Genomic DNA, 19,142 nt, shown 5'->3' with positions numbered 1-19,142 from the left:
CACAGGGTGACACACTCACACCTAGGGACACTTTAAGTAGCCAATCCACTTACCAATGTGTGTTTTTGGACTATGCGAGGAAACCCGGTGGAAACCCACATGGACAAGGGGAGAACACAACAAGCTCCTCACCGGAAGACTCCAGAAGTGGGACTTGAAACCACAACACCAGGATGAATGGGTGAACAAGTGGTATATGTGGTACCTCTCAAATATCAATAAGGAACAAGAAAGCCCTTGTATAATGCCAGATACAAAGGCACACACTAGCTTTGCTGCAAACCTCTCGATATATCTCCTGGCTTTCTGACAATGTCTCATTGTCTACAAAGCAGCCATTATGCTGCTGGATGAAGCTGAGATTTGCTGCTGAATCACATGCCTAAAAAACATGCGATCACCATTTAAATACTTTCCGATGCTATGGCTGCCTGGAGCAGTCTACATTAAATAGGACTCAATATGTGGCCTATCTGTATTGATTGCAGGCTGTTAGAGGCGAAGCACTGCTTAATGTTGGAAATGTAGGCAAAATTAATTGGATAAGTTATCTAAACAGCCTAAAGAGAAACACTAGCCTTCACAAATCCACAGTTGATTGTACTTTCAAAGCAATTACAGATTTGGAAAAACAAAATGTGATATTTGCTGGAAAGCTCTTACCTCAATGCATCTTTCCAATGCGAGTGTTAGACTACTGCCAGAAAGCAAAATGAAGAGAATATGTTTCCCTTCCAATGAGCTTAAAAGGGCTGACAGACCATTGGGAGACAGACAGAGTTCTGGTACCCAACTCTGTAGATTTTCTCCACTGTGAATTCAACTCATTGTGGTTGGTATAGTGTAGTGGTTAACAGAGTTAACAGAGCAGAGTTTGATTTCCCATTTGAGCATTTGCAGCTACTAATGCCCTGAGTGAGGGGTGCAATTGCTGGAAACATGGCCAGATCTTAGTCCTTGAGACAATCAAGCAAGGGGATCAGCAACAGCAGATGCAACCACACTACAGCTAAGATTCTCAAGTTTTTCAAAGTGGGTGTACAGCCTAAGAAACAAGACGAGAACAGCTATGTTGGGGCCCAATACATGGCACAATGTTATATGATCTGACATTTTGTGGCTGAGTTGATGTGGTTCCTAAACACTCCCACTTTTCAATAACACCACTCACAGCTTATCATGAAATATCTAGGAAGGAAGATATTTCATACACTGACTTGTTGCAATGGTGGCATCCAATTACAGTACCATCAGTGAAATGAAGCTTTGAACAATCTATTCTTTCACAAATATTTGTAAAAAGAGACTGACTTGTTTTGTGCTTGATTTTATAAACCTGTGGCAACAGAGTCCCAATGAAACGCATGTATGCCATGATTAGGTGATCTATCCTAATACGTTTTCTCCATATATTGCATCTCAAAACCTTCCTTTAATCTGTAAACGTTAACCTTTAATCTGTAAACGTCTATCTATCCAGCAAGACCCTCAAGTGCTAGGAAAAACTATTCACAATTCACTCTCAGTTCTTTATCAGTATAATGCTAACAACCCTGTAGCTCATGTTTCACACAGATCATTTGTATTTAACTTAATTATAATGTTGGTACATTTCACTGTTTCATAAGTTTTATTTCTTTCTTGTAATATATGAAGACTGAGACTAGTGATTGTCTCTAAAATGTTTCATATAATGCAAAACATGACACAGGACATTTTTTTTATCATTAACACTAGTTAATTATGAATAATAGTATAATCAAATCATTCCCAAGTTAGTGCACTAACATCAGAAATTACAAAATTTAAGGAAACCTTTCATCCCGATTAACTTAAATTCTACTACTGTTACAGACATAGGCAAAAATGTTTTTGAATCCTGCCCAATTTGTGTACTGATGTGAGCTCACCCCAGCAGGGAATTGATATCAGGCCCTGTCCACACAGTTCTGGATATTTTTAAAACTCCTTCTATTTGTTTTTGATTTGATCCTTGTGCAGATGAATACAAAAACTGTTGCATTATCATGCCAGTCAAGTAGCGGGGCATAGTAGCTCTTAAAGAGAGACATTAAAGCCCAAATCATTCTATGTGAAATTGAATTGAATGAATTGAATGAAGTTACTGAATCTAGATCTTAATATTGCATTATATATTTCAGATACAACATAATTTATATTTATATGTGGCAAATTGAAATACAGTGTTACCTGAAAGTATACACTGTAGTTTAATTAATTATGTACTTCACTGAATAGGGAGGGAGAAGCTATCTTAATTTCAGCCAAAAATATAAATTTTCCTCTTCCCAATGAGCACAGTGACAACTGTGTTTTCTCATCGAAAACCCCTGTTTCAATGACCTAACACACTGTTTTCGTGTAGACAAGAAGCCAAAACAGGCAGACAAAAACCTTCATTTTTCAAACTATCCATATCTTGCATAGAAGGCATCTTCTGTAGCCATGTTGTATTGCTGTCCTCACGCTCCTTCACCTTGCCTGGCATGTTTTTCTTTGTTTAAGCCCCTCTGTTCCTCAGACTCCTTCATGTGTTTTCTGCCTTAATTCTGTCATGAACTTGTGAATTGTCTGTTGCTTAGAGACAGATCAGTCACGTGTGCTTTGTGTTAGGTTCTCATGTAATCAAGTCTTTCTGAGTTAGTCACTGTGAATGTCTCGTGTTCTTGTTTGCATGTGTGATCTGTTTCTTTGTTCCTGATTTCCAACAGTGGTTTCATGACCTCTGTTTGTTCCTTCAGTTTAAAGTTAGTGTTATCCTTCATGTTTTCAGTTTGGTTTGATGTCTTGTAGTCTTAACCTTGAGGGAACATCCAGAAATTAACCACATTTAGAGGACCATATAAGAATGTGGTAATCTTAAACCAGTCTCTAAGCCACAAGGATCCACATTTCCAGCCGACTTTAGAATGGTGCATTGTACTGTCAGGTTAAATACAATGCACATAAGAAATCCATAGAGGTGAGCTTAAACATAAACATTACCACTTACCGTTGTCTATATTCAGAAATCAATTTTACCAGCAAGCAGCTATAGTTCTTAACAGTGACCCCTTTTACATGTTTTACACTTAGAGTTTGCTTTGGTGCTTCAAATGGCGATAAGACTGAGTGAATGTTCTCTGTGTCAACAGATTTTGGCTGTCAGCTAATCCTGTCCAGTAAGTCCCACACATCCAATTACCAGACCGCTGTAACAGCACTCTTCTTTTTACTGCAAAATCCCTTGCTTCCGTCAACATTTATAGCAGCTGGTTACTAACAGCAAGCAGAGCTTTGCTTTGCCTGGATTTGGATGGCCATGGATGATTTGCACTGTTGGAAAATCATAGTGAGTTCTGTCACAGTGCATTTTTACCAGAGGGAAGAGGTCAGAAAAAGAGATGCTGTAAGTTCTGCATGTCTACAGCAGCAGATGGGCCAGGTCTGTCTAGCTATTCAAATTCCTTGGGTCAGTTCATACATTAGTCTGAAAAGGAAATGCTTTCACAATAGAGTTCATTATGAGGCATCTTCAAACTGTGCCGTTAACACTGAGTGCTTCCTCTGTTGGCTTGCACTGTATGAAAATAAAATGATAATTGTGCACAGATGTAGCTCAGGCATGAAAGGAAAATAGCCATTGAGAAAAAAAATATTTGACAAGTATGTGCTAATTAAGGCCTTCTGCAAATAAGAAGGTCCGAGGATCAGTTTTGTTTTTTGGCTGGTGAGTAGGGGTGGGAATCACATGGCATCTCAATACGATATTATCACGATACATTGCCCTTTATAAGGATGATATAGAAAGAGTAGTTTGATTCTGAGATTCTCTATATACTGCAAGATAATCCTCTATTGTATAATAAATCATAATATATGTGTAACTGAGAATAAAATACACCTAAATGTGCAAATAGATGGAATAGTATTTTTATTATTTCACAAAATCTGACAGGGCAGCACTGTGGTGCAGCAGGTAGTGTCACAGTCACACAGGTCCAGGGACCTGGAGGCTGTGGGTTCTAGTCCTGCTCCAGGTAACTGTCTGTGTGGAGATTGGTGTGTTCTCCCTGTGTCTGCGTAGGTTTCCTCCGGGTGCTCTAGTTTCCTCCCACAGTCCAAAAACACACGTTGGTAGGTGAATTGGTGACTCAAAAGTGTTCTTTGTTGTGATTGTGTGTGTGAATGTGTGTTTCTGCCTTGCGCCCAATGATTCCGGGTACGCCCTGGACCTACCCGACCCTGAACTGGTTAAGCAGTAACAGATAATGAATGAACGAATGAATGAAAAATATCTGACAACCAATATAAGAAAATGTACAACAATGTGCATAGCAACTTCATGCCTCTTACACACACACACAGCAATCAGCCTTATCATTAAAACCACCTCCTGTTTTCTACTCTCGTGGTCTCTACATTCTCTCAGTTGCACTAACTAGACAGAAGCACTTTTTAGTTCTACAATTATAGATAGTAGATTGCTCTGCATACAAACCGGATTCCAAAAATGTTGGGACACAAATTGTGAATAAAAATTGAATGCCATGATGTGGAGGTGCCAACATCTAATATTATATTCAGAATAGAACACAAATCACAGATCAAAAGTTTAAACTGAGAGAATATATCATTTTAAGAGAAAAATATGTTGTTTCAAAATTTCATGGCGTCAACAAATCCCAAAAAAGTTGGGACAAGGCCATGTTTTACCACTGTGTGGCATCCCCCCTTCTTCTTACAACACTCAGACGTCTGGGGACAGAGGAGACCAGTTTCTCAAGTTTAGAAATAGGAACGCTCTCCCATTTATGTCTAATACAGGCCTCTAACTGTTCAATCGTCTTGGGCCTTCTTTGTCGCACCTTCCTCTTTATGATGCGCCAAATGTTCTCTATAGGTGAAAGATCTGGACTGCAGGCTGGCCATTTCAGTACCCAGATCCTTCTCCTACGTAGCCATGATGTGATTGCTGCAGAATGTGGTCTGGCATTATCTTGTTGAAAAATACAGGGTCTTCCCTGAAAGAGATGAGTGAGTGTGTGTTACACGGATACAAGGGGATCAGACCCAGCAGAGCTGCTTGAGTTTTTAAACCCCTCCTCGGTGTCACTGCTGGACCGAGACTAGTTCAGCAACAAAAAATCTCCAGTCAACAGCATCTTGTGGGCAGTAACAGATGAGCTATTGTCTCTACAAAGTTGTCCATCGAGGCAGGTATATCTAAAAGAGTGGACAGTGAATGGACACAGTGTTTAAAACCTCGGGCAGCACTGCTGTGTCTGATACACTAGTACAGCACACACACTAACACACCACCACCATGTCATTTTCACTGCAATGCTGAGAATGATTTATCACCAAAATCATACCTGCTCTGTAGGGTTTCTGACCATTGGAGAACAGGATGAAAGCATGCAAAGTATGGAGTGAATCAGACAGACTACAGCCTGTAACTGCAGAACTACAAAGTGTTCCAGTCTGGACAGTGGAGCTCAGAGAATAGATTGTAAGTGTGGAAACAAGGAGATGGTTATAATATGATGGTTGATTGGTGTAAATCTTGACTGCAACCTGTCTATGCCTAAGTGGGTCATCATTCCAATCATGTAAAATAGCACTAAATGGACAGAAAGCAGATCAGTCCTGTGGTGGCTATGTATGTTCAATGCATTGCCTGTTTACTTTATTTTAACAACACATTTCTTGCAAATCACAGTGTTTGTCAATTTCTCTCATGTATTCTCTTTTATTAAAGCCAAATTACCCTATTCTATTGATTAGTACCACCACACAATCAGTGTGTAAATCACACTGGAGCACAACTGAATCTCTTTCAGGGGCATCTGAAAGTAGCTGAATTGAAAATTATTAAGGCTGTCTACAAATCTATGCACATAGATTTGTAGACAGCTTACACCAGTCTCTGACCTGATTCTTAGAACAGGGGCAGTTTAAATGATTTAGTAGAAATTGTGATGAGTGCAGGGGAGTAAATGGTTCAAGGTCAAATTTGATGTTGTCACAAAGCAGCTTCACAGAATTCCAGTACAGTTTTAACATCAATATGTACATAAATAAAAACAAACAAAATAAAACAAAACAAACGGACAAACAGACAGGTAAACAAGCCAGGGGCAACAGTGGCAAGGAAAAACTCCCTCAGAGCTGAGGAAGAAACCTTGGGAGGAACCAAGGCTCACACAAAGGGAACCTATCTTCCTCTGATTAATCTACCTACAAATTATTGACAATTTTATTGACAAATTATTAATAAAAGGTTTATATACATCACACAGGTTTGCTGTTATGCTCATGTATACCGATATAGTCATAGTATACATAATGTAAGCAATGATGATGATGATATTATTATTATTATAATTATTCTTAATTGTAATAATTAGGACTGCATGAAAACTCAATGTAGGGCAGGCAGCTAGTTCAAGGTAAGTGGACTAGTAAGCCTGGGGCAGCTGGTCTGAAGCGGGGAGCAGGAGAGCTCCACAGTAAGTCATCCATCAGTGTCCAGACAGAGAGGTGGGCAGGGAGATGAAATTAGTTTTGATCTTTTTGGGTGTATGTAAAAGAGAGAATGTGAACATTACTAGAGCATGGCTAAAGACTAAAGGCTAAAGGATACACAGACACGGGAGCGACCTGAAACATTGGCATCCCTCCGCTCCAGAGTCGACAAACCTAAGCAATCGTGTGCAAGTGGCAGGACAACAGCACCAACATTTTGACTGTGTCTCAGTCCTGAACATTTTCTGGAAGATTGTTCGAGAGTTTGGAGTCTTTATAAGAAAAGGATCTTCACCCAACTGAAGCCTTCTGAATTCTGGGAACTATTAAAAAGTCAGTACTCTGTGATCTGAGTAATTGTGGAGGCTCATAATACGCATAATGGAGCAGGACTCGAACCCACAACCTCTAGGTCCCTGGAGCTGTGTGACTGCGACACTACCTGCTGCACCACTGTGCCTCCTAACAATATCATGTATAATGTAAAAAATGATAGTCCTAAAATAGAGCCTTGTGGAGTTCCATATGTTACTTTAGAACAATTGGAAGATAAATCGTTTACATTTACGAACTGATAATGTTCGGTTAAGTAAGATTTGTACCATGATAGGACTGTCCCTGTGATTCCAACCATGTTTTCTAACCTTTCTAGGAGAATATTGTCTTTTGTAGCACCAACAGGATGCTAGGATACCTAGCCTTTATCAAGGCAAGAAGATGATCATTTGTTATCTTGACTAGAGCTGTCTCAGTGCTATGATGTGACCTGAATTCAGACAACCCCCCCCCACACACACACACACGAGCCAGGCAGCCAAACCCAGTGCACGTGACCATGTTTAATTCACTTTACTCAAGTGCACCTCTGCCATGACATATGAGGGAGGACACAGCAGTGTCCCTTCACGCCCCTTGCCGCCAGTATTTTCTAACAGTCGTGGGGATCGAACCTGCAACTGTCCGGTCCCAATCCCACTTCTTTAAACATCAGGCCAACGCAGCATGTGTACACCACATTTGTTTACCTTATATAAGTAATTTTCCTAATTTATGGAGTTAATCAGTGTCTTTAACACAGGTCAGTCAAATGACTTGAAGTAAGGGTCAGATAAAGGTATTTTGAATTCAGTATGTTTCTACAGGAAGCACCAAGTTAAAGGCCTGCAGCAGAGCACTCCCAGAAGAGAAGCAGCTGACTTGGCTCCCGCCTCTGTGACCTGCCAGAACTCTCCCAGCTAACACCTCACTATGAATCCTTGATGGTGAAAAGCTTAAACACAACTACACCACTAATGCAGCTTACACTGTGATTTTATTTCAGGTAGTGCTGAGTCAGGCTTCAAAGACCAAACAGATATAATGACGGGCAGAATAAAGAAACCCTGCACCGCACAGAGCTTCTGGGTCATTTATTTTGTCCTTTGTATAAAAATGGTTGAAAGCATAAAGAGAAAGCTTCAAAAATACACTATATATATATGACTCCATCTTTTCCAATTCAGCTAACGTAAAGCACACACATTGCTGATAAAGATGATATTCAGTGCACACAGCTACAGAGCACACAGATATCTGTATGTTTACTGTAGAAATAGGAGTGTGGCTGCTGAAAAAAGAGCTTCTCAATGGTATAAAAGCCCTTTGGTTGATTAACTGTAGGGTTAGGAACATGTCAAGGCTTGATTCACCCACAGCTAGATCAGAGAGAGCGGAAACCAGAACAAAATATAAAACCACCCAGAAATGCCTAAACGTCCAATTATTTTAGTACAGTTTCAGTTGGAGGAGGGGTCTGCTGAAGTATGGGACTAAGAAAAAAATTCTAAAAAGAGCATGCAATTTGCTGAAAATAGCTGCAGTGCTTACTGTAGTATATCACTACTGCGAATCCGAACTGCACCTACACAAAGCAGTGAGTAATCAGTAAACTATCACATTGCTAAAAAAGAATTCGGAACATGCCTTATTTTACAGGGCTTTTTGATCTGTATATTGAGGAAAGCGGGATGGGCCTGAACTAGCCCATATAATCCTCCATACCCTTAAAGACACTGTCATTCATTTTGTACCATATACAATCATCCTTTCGGTTGAAATGTGAGTGAGTTGCAATGTTCTATCACATATATTTTTCCCCTTCAGCTGCAGTTACACTGGTTTCAAGAGCAAGTCACTTTTCCCAGAAGAGGAACTCATTCACCCAACTTGCACGTTCATGTGGTTTATGTGGGGAAGTAAACAAACCATGGGGATGGAAATGGGGTTTGTAGTTGATTTGCAGGAAGTGAGTTGGAGTCTTTAAGGCTAGTTTACGAGTGCCTTTGAACAGAAATGTTTCATAAACAAAATAGGTGTTAACTAATGTTTTCTCATCACAGCTGTATGGAAATTTGACCTATTTTGCAGTGTATAACCCAGCTGCTGAATGTGTGTCAAATGGTCAATTTCTAACCATAATATTTCACCATATACATTCACATTCAGTCTATATTTACCAGCCTCAAACTAAAGGCTGAAGCCAAGAAGATTTTTGTTCTTTCCCTTTTTAGAGCACTGTATTGAAGTCAACGTTGGAGGGGTGTAGATCCTACCCACTATCCCCACCCCTAAAATTAACAGTGTATTTTCTATAGTACTGAGCCCAGAGTTGCAACAATAGATGCTCTATTCTCCATATTACAGGCCTGAGAGGCATCACAATGATTTAAAAGCTGTAATACGGACAGTCAGCAAAGACATCAGACCACATCAAAGTCTATGGGTAAAAATAAAGTGCAAGCCTACAATAAATGCACAAAATGGATCACTAAATCACTCACACACAACAGCAGTGTTTTACACTCAAGCATGCAGAGATGAGTGACGTAAAAGTCTCCGGATCTATTGATTAAATTTCAGGCTGGAGGTGAAATACATCAAAGAGTGCTAAGAAAACAAAGCAGATCAAAAATTGATTTTCTTTCACAATAACAAATTACAATTTCATGAGGCATGTGTTACAAAAGCTTAAGCAATTGGACATTGAAGACATTGAAACGTTCTGAATTCAATGTTACAAAGTTGCGTATATACAAGATACACCAGATATATGTGTGAAAATACACCATGCTTCCAAAGATTTGTAGACACCCATTATAATTATTCAATTCATTATACAGTGTTGACACAGCCCTTCAATTGTGCACATTCATTTGTATATTCAAAAAGTAAAGTAAATGTAATGAGTAATAAGGTCAGCATGCTCAATGCCAAACTTGGTCTTGAGGTTTATAAAGCACTGGGCCATGGAGCACTGAATGTGTTTTTTCTTGAGTGATACCTTTGAGGTCAGTTGGATATAGTTTTTCTTGCCTGAATGCAAAGAAACATAAGTGCTGTCTGGATGTTGGATGATTACAGAACTCTATAGGTGATGTTTATTTAATAGCATGAACTACAACTGTGTTGCAGCTTGTAAACATGTTACAGACTCAACACACCTGATGAAATAAACCTAATCACGCAATATATAGACGTCATTACTGTGAAGCTCGCTTTATGCAGAGTGGCTGCATACCAAAATAATTCTGCAAAATCACTAAATAAAACTTAATTGTTTTCTCACAATAGATCAAACCTTTGACAGATTTTTCCATGAGTCACTGTTTTCAAAATGGTTCAGTTTAATCATCACCGTAAACTTGTTCTTCTTGTATCGTATCTCCACTTTCTAGAGCAGCCTAGAAAAAAAAGCTCCTAATGCCGAGTTATAATCCTCATCCTTAGATGTTGCTCCCAAATAAATTGTGTACTGCTGCAGATGCAAAATATATTTTGTTAACACTGAAAAGAGAATGAAATTCCAAAAGATATTAAAAATTGAAGGTACACTAAGTGAGAGAGACATGATTAACCGCACGACCCGATTAAAGATGAAACAAACGGCGTGCCTGACACACACACAGAAATTTTGGTAAATTATGGGGACAGTATATAACTTCCAGTAATTTTGAGACTTACCCTGACCTGCCTTAACCACGACAACCGCTACCCTAACCCTCACAATGTAAAAACCTTAAAACACGTCTTCACTTTATGTTGTAATCACTTAGTACAAGATTGGTAATAAACACTACGTGATTCCTTGTACACATACACACGTTTACAACTTCAGACGTGCAATGTCTAGCGTTATTCGGTCCAATTTCTAAACCCAATGTGTCAGACAAAAGGCGGTTCTGCACACAGCAGTAGACTGTTTATATGAAGCTACATAACTTTTTATTTACAAGCTTCCGAAATCATGACCATACCTTACAGGGGGCTCACTCTCAAGTGTCTGGCTTCGTCCATTAACCGCTGTGTGGAGGGATGCTGGCGCTTCTATCTCTTAGGGGGCGGTCATTTCATGACTAAAGCTTCTAAAATAAACGCCTGTGTTTTTCACAGCAGTGTGGATTATTAAACCCGGTAGTTAAGTATGACGTTCTTGGTGGTTTTATTCCAACTTAGAACTGGATTTCCTGTACAGCCTGACTGTTATGAGTAGCGAGCGCAGTGTGTACTCTAAACACACCCACTCACCAGACTGTTTGGGAGTGGACGGGGTCTAGGCAAATGAGATGCAGCGACGAGCCAATCACAGCGTTCATGGGCGTAAACAAGAGGTGCACAGCCTAAATTTCCTGTCACTATATTAGCAACTGCAGACTGCAATGATGTTGCAAAGGCGCCTATTTTTCCTTTTAGAAAAATTTTAAACCTTTATAGGCTTACACGTTGCAAAACTGCAATATAGATGTAGCCTAACACTACTTTGATTTCGACTCATTTTGATAAATGAATAAAGAATAATTTTGTTTTATTACATATTACTCTTGGTTTGAATTGTTTTATAATGTTTTGTCAAATTTAGAGCCACAATGTGGCAAAATTACAAATTTAAACGATTCTCTCCTTAGCTCAAATGGAGTGAGGCCTTAATTTTCTTATATATAATAATATAGTTTCTCACTATAGAGCATTGTGTCAAATGAAGAAAACCCCAAAAACATATAACCACCAGATTAGCAGATTGACGGTATTAAAAAATGTCAAATTACAAGCAACATTCCAGTTTTATGATGGCTGATACTACTGTTTGCAGTGAAGTTTTTATGGGATGTCATCAGCTTAGTTTCAGCCAAGTGTTTTAGTCATACACTTTGCACAAAGATAGAGAATGATGCTAGCTGATACAAGCATCCATTAGTTGTTAGCTGTATAAACTCCTGAAGCCATGTCGGCATACTTCCCATATTAGGAACTCTAGATCAATACAGATGTTTCCATAAATTAAAATGGAATTTTTGTCCATATTTTAAAAAATACTGATTTTGAAATATTGATTTTTAAACCAACGATTTATTATAGGCAATACTTCCTGATGCATGCATGACAGAGATAACAGAATGATTTGAGATCTATTAAACTCACAGTTGTAGAATAAATCTAATGTATGTCTGCAGACTCCAAACATGTTTCAGTTAACCAAATACATTTTGTGTGAGCAGAGAAAATATTCCATGGATCATTTATTTGTTTCACACAGAAGCAAATGGGTACCATTTTATGGTTGAATTTTATTAAGAATCATACTTTTTGGCTAACATTTCACTCTCAAAGATCTTTTTATGTGGTCAGATAATTAAATACCTGAAAGTAAACTGATGATAGATGATGAAGTTCTTAAATAGAAGGGCCTCAATGGCAGGTTTATTAGGGCGTCTTCTGGGGGCTCAATTTTAGAGGATAATGGGGGGAAAATATTCAGTTCCTTTTCATTTCATTTGCAGTCTAGAGTTACATCACTGACTTTCCACAATATTCACCTTCAGGAAAAAAGAGGCCTGAGTGCAGTGCTTTCACAGCAAAACCAATTCAGTCACACTGGCACAGAGTAACCGTGGCAACCGAGGCAAGATTTGTGTCATAGACAATGAGCTGAAGGAAAGAATGATGGTGAAAATCTACAGAAAGAAAGGGACATTTGTCCAGCATGAAGAAACATACCATACTGATTCAGGAAGCACCAAGAGAGGGTCAAAAAAGGGATAGAGGACTTTTTAAATCTTTTGGGAGGAAATGCAGTCTTTTTTTTAAGGTTAAATGCTTTCTTGGGTTGTAGTGCATGTCCCCTTTAAAGGCATGGCATTGAGAACTCTGCAAGAGACTTTCTTGCTACCAAGAGATAAAACTCTATAGAAAGTGAGATGTTTGTACAGTATCGGCATGAGGACACACCCCCTCCCCAGCAGGAGTGCAATGGTCACACAAGCATTCCTCCAGCAGGATGGACAAACTTCCGGCTGGGACTTTCCACTGCTGGTTTCAGGACAGCCCTTTGCCATTAGTTCTCATCTTTCCTCTGAACTTGTGTTTAGGTTAGAGGTCCTTCAACCAGGAGGTTGTTACCATGTACTGGTACTGAGTATTAAGACGACCAATTTGGAAATGAGAAAAAATGCTTGAGACTTTGGTGAAAGTGGTGAAAATAAATGTGAATTTTAATGCTTAGGGTTTAAAAAGCAATATAAATGGTCCAAATGGACGATTCATTATATTATATTGAATATAATCATATTTAGTCCATGATATTATAGTATTATAGGAAGATGAGAAAGTTATTGTCTTCCCCTGAATTTTATTTTTATTTATTTATTTTGAGATTAATTGAGAAAAATCTGCAAATCCATGTTTATAATTTTGTATGAGTCTTGGTCCCTTCAAAGGAGGTTTTTCCTTGTCACTATCGCATATGGCTTACTCAACTGGGCATATTCATTTTAATCTTGTTTTAATTAACAGTTTTGTGACACCATTAGGTTGTAAAAAGCGCTATAGAAATAAATTTGAATTTACTAATAGAGATACACTGTCTTCCAAAACATAAACTAATTGAAATATAAAATAATCTAAATCATCAACGTGGCCTGTTAAACAATGTGCATTGGGTCTTCTTGCCTGCACATTTTATATGATGTTTATCCAGAGTTTTCTATTATATTAGGATCTCAGGCCTGTAAAGGTTATATAAAGGCTTAAGTTTATTCCTTTTCAGGTTGTCCACATTGGAGTTTAATGTATTTTGCACAACTTTGCTGTTGTACAAAGCATTTTCTATTCATTTTCACATTTTGACATTTGCTGGCATTGTGTTGAACCTATTCTTTCCTCCATTTTGTCAATGTCACCTGCAGCAACACAACCACAAAGCATGACAAATCCACCCCCATGCTTCACAGTCGGCAGGGTGTATTTTCATTAAATTAAGTTATTTTTTCTCTTCAAGTGTACATTTGCAGATTGTTGCCAAAGATTTCAGCAGTCCACAGTACTTGTTTGCAAAGCTCAACTGGCTTTCCTAGATATTCTGTAGCATACTTCAAAACACTGACTTTGTGATGAGGCCTTTGTTTGTCACCTTTAAGCAATGCTTCAAAGCTTCTTATTCTTCTTATTGGGTTTTGATTTGCCTCTCTTACTTGTATTACTTACCAGCATACACTGTCAGAGAATTTGTCACTGTGGTGGTACCCTCAATGGTACATATTTGTTCCTTTAATTAGGGAACATAATTGTACCTTATTTTATTATAATTGTATATGTACAAATTGTGTTGATTTCATATGTTCCATTTCATCTCCAGGACTTTTTTAAAGTTTTTTTTATATGACACAGTTCTAAAATGAAAGATTACAAACATTTATCTCTGCTTCTGGAGAAGAGAATGTAATGTACCTTTAAGGAACAAAACTGGACTTTTAAACACTGTTGTACCTTTAAAGGTACATTTACACAGTTTGTACCTTTAGTGACCAATTTGTACCTCTACCATATATTTTTTTTTCTGAGAGTGTACAAGCATTCATTCATTCATTCATTATCTAACCGCTTACAAGTTCAGGGTCACGGTGGGTCCAGAGCCTACCTGGAATTATTGGGTGCAAAGCAGGAATACAACCTGGAGGGGTCCTTCACAGGGCAACGCAGACACACACACACACACACACACATTCACTCCCACACTCACACCTACAGACACTTTGAGTCGCCAATCCACCTACCAACGTGTGTTTTTTGGACTGTGGGAGGAAACCAGAGCACCCAGAGGAAACCCACACGGACACGGGGAGAACACACCGAGTGTACAAGCAGTTTTCTCTAAAATGTCTTTATCTTCCAAATCTCCACTTCACCTCCACTTCCAATTTCCAAAACTCACATGAACTGTCATTTCTTAATAACATTCGACAATATAAAGACGGCAAGCTGACAATAGTTGGTACTGTACTTGGTACAACACAACAAATGTCTTGTTTCTAAATAACACAAACATTTTGATATTTTGCACTTTTAAATTGTGTGAAGAAGAAAGACCACAAAATGGAGATACACAATTTTGAATGGACAGCAATAATATAGTACATACACTACCTTTTTTACACCTGATAAATCAAGAAAATGTTTCATTTGACCAGTAGTGTTTTCAAACATCTGCATGTTATTGTATGCTTGTACATACTTAAAAAAATGATAAAAGACAGTGAATACCCTTCAGGAAGAAACTAGTGATGTATAATTCCATTTGGGAGGGGCTGTAGAGATTTAGAGTGATGTGCCAAAGAGGGGTTTGCAGAGAGATATAGGAGAATACACAGAAGACAGTGGCTTTCCACATATGGAAAGCATTAGAATCTGACCTGTGATTTAACCCAGTGTTGATTAATAATCTATGAGTGTTTCAATGCATCATTCAGATGCCTGCTCAAAGATGATGTTGGAGAATGTGCCTGTGAATGGTTTGGGACAATGTATTAAAGGTTCTGTGTTTTTTAAATACTAAAATATGGTAAAACACTCAAACAATTAGTTCTTTATGTCAGTTTATATACAGTAGGCTGTTCAAATATTCTGCCTACAGATAAACTAGGTAAATGTAGGCCTATTAACGCTTAAGGTAGTGGTCTGGTAATGTTGTGTGTTGAATGATATATGGAACTTTATACAAGAATCAATGAACACAATGTATTATATGCCATTTGGGTTAAATTCAGGGTAGTAAAAACTGCCCTATATTAAAGGTGCTGTACACAATTTTAATCCAATTCTCATTTTTATAAATCTTCCTCATCATTGGCTAAATCTCCAGTGGTTTTATGTGCAGGAAAATTTCTTTGTTTGTACATATATCTGGCTTGGTAAATGGGAAACAAAGAAAGTTGCTCGGACCAAGCACTGAAACACTACTCCATCCAATCAGCAATAGGAGGCATTAATGCTTGTGCAAAAGAAGACAGGGGTAAGCACAGGCTCCAGCACTGACCCTCCCCAATGCTGGCCTGGGTGATATGCACCTCTGTCACCATTGGTGTCTCCAATGGTGCACTTTCCCTCCATCCATCTACACCAACTATCTTTTTAGAAAATATCCACATTCACAACTCTTTGACATGTCTTTCTCAAATTTTTCCCAACACCTGTTTGACCGGGCCTAGTCCAAAACAGCTGTTCATGATGAGATTATACCTTTGGGCAGATGGATTCAATAGAAATGATTGCAGTTCATCTGTCTCATAGGCTGCACATTGTAATCTACAAGTAAAGCTAAATTCACAAAATTGCTATGACAACAGAACTAGCCAAGTGGTTAACCATATTTTAGGTTCATTCTGAACACACTCTGCTAAGGTAAACAGAAACAGACATGTGTGGTTCTCAGGTTTAAGTCAGGTTTAGAGAGAGGCCTGTTATTAACCTGTTATATATTTAAAAAAACTGTTATTTAGTTATGTATAACACAGTTTGTCTGTGCACAGGAGTACAAAACACAGACTAAAACATTATTAAAAACATCTGGCTACATGTGTACTTCTACTATACTGAGAATGCTTTAGATAAGATGCTGGAACATTTTTGCAAGTATTTTATTGAACTGAGCTACAAGAACATTAACAAAGTCTAATCAAGAGTTTGCTTTGAACGTGGCTTTCATTGGCTCATGGGTGGTTAGTCCAAAAGAATCCAATGAAAGCCGTATGTTTAGCTGTTCATTTCAGGGACTTAGTATAGTTACAAAACATGGTATCAGTAAAGCTTAAATTGTGGTATTCAATATAAAGTATTGAATTTAACTTCTTTATTCTTTATTTAGCTCTGTAGTGTTTATTACAATTGATCCAGGATTTCAACATCCAGGGCTGCTTGAAATGTGCTTGTGACAGGAAGCTATGTTTTTCTCCTCTAAACAATGCATTTGAATGTTAGAGGGAAATGGGGAACAATATGTGGAACAGCGGAAGAGTGCAAGGATATAAGAATGAAGTATTTCACTCCTGATATTGTACAGCCCTCTTTAATCACGTCTGCCTGGTCAGATCATTAAAAACCTTACCATACTCTGTATGACCAAAGTTAATATACACTCAATTGTATCATCATATAGTTTCCGACATTAATAGTGTCAACAGTTCACCTCAAAGCAGTTGAATTCACTGTAACAAATCATTACAAACATTTAGATATACAATGTATTAAAATGTTTTTTGTTTGTTTTTTAATCACTCTCCAACAATACTGAATCTATCCTCACATATAAAGCAGTACATTGTAGAAACAAGTTGGTTGAGCATTGCATAAATGGCTAAAGACGGAAAGGAAATGATTAAATGTCAGTGCAGTGAGAGCATTTAAAGGCCCCTAAACCTCTGTTAATCAGTAACAGTGAAAGAGCTTAATGGATGGAGTCTCATAAACTCCCCTTCCTCTTTAATTAACACAGAACTAACAAGGCAATGAAGCTTGTTTCAACATGTTCTGAAAATTGCATTATAAAAGCTATACATTTTCAGCAATTAAGAATCTTCATATGACGGAGTGACCGTTCGTAAATGCAAAAGAAGGTAATTAGTACAAACCTATGCCAAGTTCAAATTTGGATACACTGTGATGATGAGTTATACTGAGTCGCTTAGATTTTTCAGATCTCACATAACAGTGAGTCCGACTTGCTGGTAAATGACAGATCCTAATATCAATCTGACCACATGCTACAAACATTTCACTGAAAAAAGAAACCCAAAGGCTCACAGACCAGGATGTCACACAGAGAGAGACAGTGCTGTGCATGGTAATATGCCACTTTCATCTTTGAAGGTGGTTATACCTCTGCTTGACAAAGAAAAATGTAAGCATTCAGATATATCTAACCATTCTTCTAAAGGGAAAACAGTAACCTTGCAAGTTCTGAAACATGTACAGACATTAACGTGAAACGTTAAGTTTATAAGATACATTTTGTTTACTTTATTTAAAAAGAAAATGCTCACACTAATATTTGCAAAAAACACAATATTGGCACCATAGCTGTACTGAGGATATTTCACCTCCCATATAATGTGGTCAGAGACTGAACTTGGCATGCCATTGTAACAAATGGGCTACTGTGAACGCATGTATGTATCTGTTTGCAATAAATTGGCTGGTGTTTCTGATAAAATAGGCAACAAATTTACAAATCCTGTTTCCATAAATGTTTGGTTTTATAAACGTGAAGAAAAAACTTTAAATGTTTTGACTGGCCATTTTTTAAAAATGGTTCTTATATAGTTTATTCCCCGATTTTTGCTAAATTTTCTCCCTAATAATTTTTTTCCACATACCCAATATAAAGCTGGTACAAGGAGAAAATAGGAATGAAGTTTTATACATTTCTATCTCCAAACTTTGTCAGACTTTCTGGGTGGACTGACAGAGGCAAATACTGGACAGAGAGCTAAATAGAGAACTAAACAGAGACCTAGATGAAGAGAGCTAAATAAATATCTGTACAAGGAGAACTAAACAAACCTAGACAGAAAGCTAAAACAGACAAACCTAATGGGAACACAAAGCACATGGGAGAAACAGACAGATACACAGGGAGATGAACCAAATCAAAGAACCAACAAGACAGACAGGCAAACATGGAATGTCCAACCAAGAAGGAGTCACACAAAGGAACTTAAATATACCTCACAGACAAGGGACACCTGAAACAGATAACGAGGGGGCAGGATTACAAATGAGACAAGGATGAGAAAGCTGAACAAAGGCGGGACATGGGCGGAGACATCGACAATAACAAACAGAGCCATGTGCTAAGTGAGCACATGGCGAGGGAAAACAGACAAGACAGGACAAGGGTGTGACACTTTCAATGTAAGGAGAAAAAAGAGATTAATTAAGAAGTCATTTTGGAGCATTTCTATTGGTCCGTTCATCATGAAATCTCTGACATATGAAGGACAAGTGCTGTGTTTAAATACAAGTTTTTCAATGAACACTGACAAAACATAAAATGAGCATCCACCAAAGGCTCAAACTTTTGCTGGTATTTAGATGGTATTTAGCTCACTAATTTGTGCATAAACTTGTAGGAAAATTGAAGAAGAGAAATTCCTAAAATAAAGAAACTGAAATAAAGGAATTGAGGTTTTTAACCATCTACCACACTTAATACTGTGATAAGATTCAGTGAATCAGGAGAAATATAAGTCCATGTAGGGCAGATCTGTCACCTATGGTGCAAAGACTGCAGAGAACCTTGAGTGTTGAAA

The 19,142-nt window shown here is 38.1% G+C and overlaps 1 protein-coding gene across 4 annotated transcripts in view; it reads right to left on the bottom strand.

Moving 5' to 3' along the window:
• The window catches only part of rhbdf1b (rhomboid 5 homolog 1b (Drosophila)), a 45,387-nt gene extending 34,361 nt beyond the window's left edge, over positions 1–11,026 (bottom strand). For all 4 annotated transcript variants that reach the window (XM_066663848.1, XM_066663849.1, XM_066663850.1 and 1 more), the window contains exon 1: positions 10,821–11,026. The gene's annotated coding sequence lies outside the window, so the exon portion shown is untranslated. The remainder of the gene's footprint in view (positions 1–10,820) is intronic.
• Positions 11,027–19,142: the final 8,116 nt, after the last annotated feature.

This window comes from Hoplias malabaricus, chromosome 3, assembly GCF_029633855.1.
Source record: "Hoplias malabaricus isolate fHopMal1 chromosome 3, fHopMal1.hap1, whole genome shotgun sequence".
In the NCBI taxonomy this organism is placed as follows: Eukaryota; Metazoa; Chordata; class Actinopteri; order Characiformes; family Erythrinidae; genus Hoplias; species Hoplias malabaricus.
Note: the sequence above shows the minus strand (reverse complement) of the source record. Positions and strands in the feature narration are given on the sequence as shown.